Raw genomic sequence first — 8,878 nt, forward strand, 5'->3', positions numbered from 1 at the left:
ATGTTCAGGGATCAATCCCATAAAGTGCTTCTGAGCTCTTCTTGGAGATTCTTAATAGGGCTCACCAGAAGACAAGAATTCTGCCTCATGAAAAATGTTGAGGTTTCGGCATATGGTTTCATCCTGCACTGGGATGAAACTAAGACCTGTTCATGAAAAAGCAAAGAGACAGGAGAGACCCGCCCCCCACCATCACTGCCCTATAACAGCATAGATTATAGCCCAATGATTAAGGTGCTTTGTTGGCCTGTAGGAGACCCAGGTTTCAGTTCCTGCTGTAACTCAGGCTCTACTGTTGGAACTCAAATAGTCACTGGCCCAGAGAAAAAGAACAGCTCCGTAGCCTAGTGGTTAGAACAGTCATTTGGTATGTGGAACATACAGGTTTTAGTCACTTCTCTGAACCAGGGCCACTCCTTCTTCCCTGGAGCGTGCACTAACCGGTGGGCCCTTTTGGGGTGGATCTCTCTGTCTGGTTTTGAGCAGAAATTCTATTCTGGATCTGAGAACATTTTATCCAGACCACACTGTTCTGTGAAGTGTTTCAATGAATTGGCATTTTCTGATGCAAAACTGGTATGTCAAAAATTTCCTGACAAGTTCCAGTACAGAGTGCCTTCTACTCTGACTGAACTCAGTGGCCATGTCTACATTAGTATTTTTAATTGTGGTTTAAAATGTGTTAATGAACACAACTGTACATTCTAGTGTAAACAGAAGAGAGCCATTTGTTCTTAGTCTATCCCTAATTCACCATGACTAGGGGCAAACATTAGTCTCCTCTCGGAGCTAGGATTTATTATGGTAGCACCTACAAACCCCAACAAGACTCCAGCGCCCATTGAACTAGCCACCATACACAAACATGCAGAGTAAAAGATGGCCAAAGCTCTGAAGAGTCCATAGTCTAAACAGATTAGAGTGAGAAGGGAAAATGAGACACAGAGAGGTGAAGTAACTTGCCAAGGTTACACAGCTGAGCTAGGAATAGAATCCAGGTGCTGCCCTGTCCACATTGCCTCTTAATCATGTTTGTTAATGTTTATTGGTATTATCATAGCCCTTTGTCAAGGGCCAGGACCCCATTGTGCTAGGTGCTGTCCAAAAATACGGTCCCTGCCCCAAGGAGCTGACCCAAGTCTAATTAATTTGATCTAGTTCATTTATAACCGTGTTAGTTACCATCTGTTAAAATACAATGAAAATATTAGCAGAGAAATGCCTTGTGGTAGTTCAGGGTGCTTAGCATCTCATAGGAACCTTGTAGGATCAAGCGTCTAAGTGGTTGAATTTTAGAAGCAATTTCCAGCTTATATGGCCATACAATATACTCCAGGAACACAAATCCACAGACATCTCGAGGTTTCTCTGCTTAAATTTTTATGCCATCTATATCAGACAGTAGATTTGACAGCAGGCCTGTTTTGTTTTGTTCCATGCCATCCATTAGGTACTGACAGTATCGGAGAAGAAAGGTACTTCTACGTTTGGCAGATCTGCTAAGCAGGCCCTTAGGACCCCACACCCTGTTCGTTCTAATTGCAACAGTATTGTCTTGTTGCATGAACCTTGCCAGCTCTCTGTTTTCTTTCAAAGTATATTTGTTTTATAGCTGACATGTTTACATATGTTAACTGTTTGCTATAGATATCAGTCAGCCCCAACTGGCAGGACCAAAAAAAACTTTGTGGCTCTCAGCCAAAGGTATGTTTCTAAAAAGCACTTAGCTTTTATCACATGATTTTGCACAGAAAGAGAAGGGAGTTAGGGAAGCTACAAGAAATATTGCGCTTTAATTACTGCAGAAGAATTTCAGACGAAAGCGTACTGTACCTTTCAGATATTAGTCCAATAGCTATAAAAAGTTATTTTATAGTCCTAGAAATGATACACAAACATCGGTATACTGTTCGCCATAAAAGCTGATCTAAAGAGGGAATTGTGCATTATGCTTTTCAAAATATGACATTTATGAGCTGCCTTTGATTGTTCCCAGAATGTTTTTTAATAAAATGGAGAATGTATATGTTTTGTGTGTGTATGTGTATGCATAAAATAAGGGAAGGTGTTGCTGAAAAAGAGACATCTTCTTTTAAAAAAAGGGTTTTTTTTAACCTATGTCAGGGGTTTTTTTTAAAGAAAATTTGGAAAGGGATAAAAATCCCTCCTAGGCCTATGTGCCACTTCAGATTCAAAAATAAGGCTTAAATGCAACTTGAATGAGGCATACACTTTTTGCTGGACTGCCGCACAGATGAGAATTTCACTCAAAGGGCCTGGTCTCTCCTATCAGTGGTATCTACTGCTGTTACTTGGCTAAGTTTGCTCTGCTGAAATGAAAAAAGCAGACCTTTCAGGCCGAGTCTCTCATTCCATTAGGTACAGTACCATTCAATTACCTTCTTTGTCCATTATTCCAATCTCCTACTGTCACGTCTCAATGCTCTGGGTGTGGTGGCATAACCCTACTTGCCCTCTGGTCCATCTGCTACTATGCAGCTCTAGCTCTTTATGCTTAAAAGCCTGCTCAAAAAAGATGATCAATTACATTATATCTTCATTAGAACTAATATATACTGGAGCAGTTGTGCCCACTTTTAAGGCTTACCTTATTCTCATTGTATGAGACTACTCATAAGAATAAGATGGGCAGGATTCGTTCGAGCACTAGAAACTTCTATGTTTGGGATTGTGGAATCAGGGTTTCTAGCTCCAGAAAGGGTCTGTGATTTGTCTAACAATTGTGTCTGCTGTCTGCAGCCCATTGATTTGTTACAAGGCTACCAGACACATTACACATAGGCTCACCCCCTTCTAGACCTCAAAATACTGATAAAAAGCAACAACAAAACTTAACTAATGTCTGACAAAACATTTGCAATGAAATCAAGGTTTTCATGAGTCGTAATAATAGCATTAATCACACTGAGAAATGAATACTGATTTCAGCAGACCACTGCCTTTGTAATTACTGCATAAAGTATTAATATTTATATACTGAACCAGTGAGGGTTGAACCACTCTGCAGGGCTGTTTCATAAGGCTGTGGCTACTTAGGAACAGCAGGGCCCAACATGTCAGTGTAAATGTTGATGAAGGCTGTGTAGCTTTACTGACTGCTTACATGAATCAGTCATCTTTCTTGCAAATGGCTCTCTTCCCTTCTAAACCAGGCACTCTGAGGTCAGTGAACCATAGATGTCCACATATGTTTGAAGGAGGAAACGAAGATTGATGGACAATGGAAAAATAATTACACTACATGAGAAAAGCATGTTCTGCATTAAGAGCTTGATCCAAAGTCAATGGGTATTTTTACATTGGCTTTGGTGGGCAATGGATGTATATCAGGCCCACTACAATTGATTTGATTGCTTTATCTTAGCTCATACAGCAATGAGCATTACAGAAATACCCATGAATTACATGTATTCAAAATGGGACACTAATATATATATGGAGATACAGTGTAATGGACGATGTGGACATGCACAAATTTCTCTACATTATCAATAATTCCAACAGTCGAAGAATAGTCAAAAGCACCACTTCAGATAACATGTAACATAGTTCCAGTATCCACCTTTATATATCACAAGTAAATTTCCTTTCCCACTTAACATAGATCTGGGCAAAACTGCAGAGACTATTATGTGAAATCATTTGCAAACAAAATAAGATAAGAAGGATGGTCTTGTGGCGAAGGCTCTGGACTGTAACTCCAGACGTGTAGAGTCAAGTCCTGGCTCTACCATCATAGACTCCCTATGTGACTAGAGTTAAATCACTTAGTTTCCCTTCCCCCCCCCCCTTATTTCTCCATCTGAGCAACAGGAATAACAGGTTTCCTATACTTGTCTATTTAGATTGTAAACTCTTCACCCAGGGGACACTCTCTCATTTTGTGTTTGGACAACACCTAACACAATGTAGCCTGCATCTCAGTTGGGGTCTCTAGCCTCTACTCAAATACAAATAATCCTATTTTCCCCAATTTCATTTTGCCCCTTCTCATTCCTCCCACCTGAAATCTTGTGTTTTCACAGCTTTTTCAAACAAATGGTCATTTTTAGCTGTAAAAAGTGGGGTTTCTCTGTGTTAAAAAAACCAATATTTGAAAAGGGGTCAAATTTGGAATGAAAACTTGGCAAAAAATAGGAGCAATTTTGAATTTGTGACAAAGCATGGAAATGTCTTTAATCGCACTGAGAATATTTCATGCATTTCCAATTAAAATGGACGGGGAAGCCTCAGAAAGTTGTAATGCCAGTCAATGGAATTGGTCCAATGCAGAGAGAGTTTACACTGCACCCGTTCAGAGTCATGTGGGATTTCCATGTGCATGTGCCCTCCTGTAGAGCCTCCAGAGGAAATCTGACTGACTCAGCCAGAATTCCTCACAGAGCCCCCAATGGTGCATGGCCATTTCTCATCTATAATCTTTTGCCAACTCGTGTAGAATGCAAACTGTAGCTAGGATCTACTGTTGAACAAAGGAAAGGGGTAGGATAGAAAGAGCAGGACCGAAAGTGTAGAATTGTATTTTCTTTTCTGAATCAGATATGCCACAGCCCAACACGGATCTGTTCCCTAACAGAATCTGAATCAGAGTGGGAGTTGATGTGTTTTAGTAGAGCAGGGAGAACAACTAAGGAGTCCGGTCCGTTTATTTAGGCTCTTTGTCATGGATCATTATTTTAGAACCAGTTACCTTGGAACAGGCTTTTCATCTGTCCTTAGACTTATCTGTCTCGAACACTGAATGAAATGGAGGAGACAGAGGGAGAGGAATAAAGGGAGGGGAAGGAGATTAGGTTCCATGACTGCCGGACAGTTTTGTTTATCTTCTCAAGACTATTAGATTTATTATGTGATATAATGTACTGCACAAAGTCTGCAAAAGTGAGAACAGCATCAAAATAAACAGGCTGGGATTCTCTGAGAAAGTGATAGGTAAGCCTGCAAGGACTCATTTACAACCATCACACCCTGTTGCTTGTTTGTTAACAGAGAACTTCAAGGTCGTAACATCCTTGTGTTTTTAGCAGCAAGTCTAGCTGTCTGGAGAACATCACAACAGAGATTTTGCTCATTAGAAAATATCCAGGGAAGGAACTAACTGTACTGGTGTTTTGTCCGAGCCTGGAGATATAAAGTCTATTTGGAGAGAGAGAGAAGTCCAATCTCCTGTCAAGAGAACCTGTTGCATTCAGGATAATAACCAAATTTCTTACATTCATAGAGCATCTGTCATCCCAAAGGAACCCCAAAGATTTGATAGAATTTGAAAGTATCTGGCAGAATTATCCCAGCTGCTGGATCTGCTGAATATGACTCCATTGTGTACAAAAATCTATGTGCAGCTGAAGATGTGGAGATTGTTTCCACACGTGCTTCTGTCAGGATGAAATTCAGGCCTTGTGCACACTAGAAAATAGTCCCAGTTTAACATAAGGTATGAGTTTACACTGATTTACGGGTGCAAAATGCTATGAAGACACTCCTCTTCTTTTGGTTTAAACCAAGCTTATGCTGATTTAGCGTGAATCGATTAGGCATAATTTAAAGTTAAATGCAAATAAATTGATCTGAAACTGAAATAAGAGTGTCTAAACAGGGGGTTGTGCTGGTTTAATTAAATCAGTTTAAAAAATAATTTAAGTGAAACCAGTTCAACTTTCTGTGTAGAAAAGGCCACAGTCCTGTGCAGAAGGCCAGTACCATGTTCTGCTTAAGTTCTTAAACTCTCAAGCTAGGATTTAAGCGGTGCGTAGACCTCTTGCTGGTAGAAATTACCGTGAATGCCTTTCAGTTGTGTATGGAACACATTCCATGTCCTATATTCGAATATAGCTCCACCCATATATTAATGCAGATACCTCTATTGACAGTGATGAGTCCTCTACAAATAATAATAATTTTTATACAAGCTACCAGTTATTAATGCTGTGAAGAGACAGAGAATGTACTAATGCCAGGCATGGGTTGGAGAGCTTGGTAGTAGTTTACCCCATTATACCATCAGATTCACATTAAATAAGGCTTAGTTGTGCTACAAGCCATGCTTCCTCTTCACATCCACCCTTGATTTCCATGAGACCCCAGCTCCCTCCTGGCCCAAGCCACATACTCATTTAGTGTGGAAGAACTGGTAGCAGGCCTTCGAGACTGGGCAGTTGGTTCTAGGCTATGGCAGGCTGATGTGTAACAAGGAGGGAGGTTTGTGGTGGTGGTGGTGGTGGTGGTGGTGGTGGTGGCAAAGTGGGATTCCTTAGTGAATGGGATTTACTGACATTTTTTATCTGAAAAATGGATGTTTTGACAAAATTCTGATGTGCAGAAATGTTCAAATGATTTTCATTTTCCTTCCTTTCCTTCCTTCATTTCATTTTCATAATTTTGAAAACTCACAAGTTGTCACGAATCAGAATTGTCATCCTCTGGCCAGCCCTAGTCAGGTCTGAAGAAGAAAAGAGCATAATGTCCCTTTAAATCACACGCATTGTAAGGAAACAAGATTTTGTCTATGACCCAAACTTCCCAAGCTTCTTATGAAACTAAAATCCTTCAGAGACTCATTCCAAGTCAACATCCTGTTGTTGAGTGCTAATGTGCAAATGGATATGTACATGTGCATATGGCAGACTAAATCTGTTCTTAGTTACACTGGTGCAGCCTTGTTGAATTCAATTGCACTGGTGTGGCTGAGGACAGAATTTGGCCTGCTGAAAATGAAAATGCATGTATCTTTCCTATATATCTAATGCAAAGCTAAGAAGGTTGCTGCATGTCAGTTGTTGCACCTAAACTAAAGGAATAAGATTTTAATTTGTATGAGTCTTCATTTTAAGCCTGTGCCAGCATACAAGAATACAACCTGCATTGTGTATGGTGGTGCACTGTGACAAAACACTCCTTTTTTTGGCTAGCTTATGCTTTCTTTTGTGGATGTGCAAATTCTGACATTTTAAATACTGACTTTTATGCACATCTCACACTATCTGCATCAATTAACCAGCCTCGGAAGTTTCAGAGAAGCATTTTGCTCCCCTTGTCAAAAGTTTCCTTTTGTAATGATGGTTGTTCCCTTCGTTCAGGAGATAGCACTACAAATTAATAGAGAGTCTGATTCTGATCTCAATGACAATCTACAATGGTTTCAGTAGATTTCTCATCGCATCACACTGGGGTTATTGAAAGCAACTTAATCCCTGAGAATATACTTGAAGATTCTCTAGGAACTGGTAGAATTATCCTTATTTTAATTTGGGTTTAAAAGCAAAGGCTACCATATGCTTAAAGCAGAATGAGCCTGTTGTTACTCACAAAGAGGCCTTGGTTCCTAGGCTTTCACCATGTTTTCTTAAATTTTCTAGGGACAAAGTCCAGCTATTTTAATGAACCTAACTCAATGATTCCTAATCCTAAAGTTAAACACTAACAGTGAGGCTCAGTGGCTGGCCTCCCAAGTTTCAAAACACAAGTCACAACCAGGACCCATTTGTAAAAATTCCTGAAAATACGGTGTTTTTCCCCTCATACGTTATCCTGCCTTGAAAACACTAACTTGCTTCTAATATTAATCCTATAAACAAATTAGAAGACCCCACCCAGCTGCACAAAGAATAAACTGCTCTGAATATGTAGTTAGTGTTGAAGCAGCCAGAACACTTGTCTTATTTTATTGATTTTTTTTTTTTTAAAACAGTACATCCAGTCCCCTTTGACATCCAATTTTGGGAATTCCAGGTATGCATCCAGATGTGCTATAACAGCATAACACCATTGCTATCTGTAAAATAGCTTGAGCTGGAACACCAATCTGAACACCTCCAAACTGCGGGGAAGCTTGTATTCATATCCGATTTGGGATCTGAACTTCACAGCTTGGGGTGCACTCTATAGCCACTATGAGGCCTGATCCAAAGCCTTGAAGTAAATGGGAATCTTTTGATTAGCTTGAGTGGGCTCTGGATTAGGCCCTACTGGAACTGCCCTCAACCTCTGCAAAGAAAAGCTAATTCAGTAAACTATAAGGAAGTATTTGGAAAGCAGATTTAATTCTTGTGGCTCCAATTCATATGTTCTATTGCACAGCCCCATGGTCTTGTCTTCTAGCTGAATGCACTGTGATTCCTCTGGACTTTAACAGGATAATGAGAATCCAGTGGCTATCAGTTGGCTAATTTATGCCAAATATTAAGACAATATAAAGGTGCAGGGAATTCAAAACAGATTTTATCACATTAAAAAAAAGTTGTCAGAGAAAGTTTTTCAAAATAAGTTGAACTCACTGGAAAAAGCTTTTGTCTACATTTGTTGATTAAATTGCCCTGAATCAGCTAATGTGTCTCCTTGTGCCACACAGCATCATTTCAAAATTCAGACAACACAATGTGCTTAATATTACAGTCAAAAATGAGTAATTGGGGAATATGAAATGCTTTATTGTGTGAGAATTTTGCATTATGCTGGGCCACACAGAATTTTAAAAAACCATTATTGATTGGACTATCTGATCTCAGATGAGGAGCTATGAGTAAAACGTTTGCAGACCCTAATCCCATGAGTAAAGTTGCTTACATGCACAAATGTTTGCAAGACTGGTGTCTTTGTTTGAACTATGCAAATATTGTGAAAAGAAAAGGAGGACTTGTGGCACCTTAGAAACTAACAAATTTATTTGAGCATAAGCTTTCATGAGCTACAGCTCACCTCATCGGATGCATTCAGTGGAAAATACAGTGGGGAGATTTTATATACACAGTGGATGTTACCATACAGACCGTAATGAGAGTGATCAAGTAAGGTGAGCTATTATCAGCAGGAGAGCAGGGGAACCTTCTGTAGTGATAATCAAGGTGGACCATTTCCAGCA

The sequence above is a fragment of the Dermochelys coriacea genome, chromosome 4 (assembly GCF_009764565.3).
Source record: "Dermochelys coriacea isolate rDerCor1 chromosome 4, rDerCor1.pri.v4, whole genome shotgun sequence".
NCBI classification, from domain to species: domain Eukaryota; kingdom Metazoa; phylum Chordata; order Testudines; family Dermochelyidae; genus Dermochelys; species Dermochelys coriacea.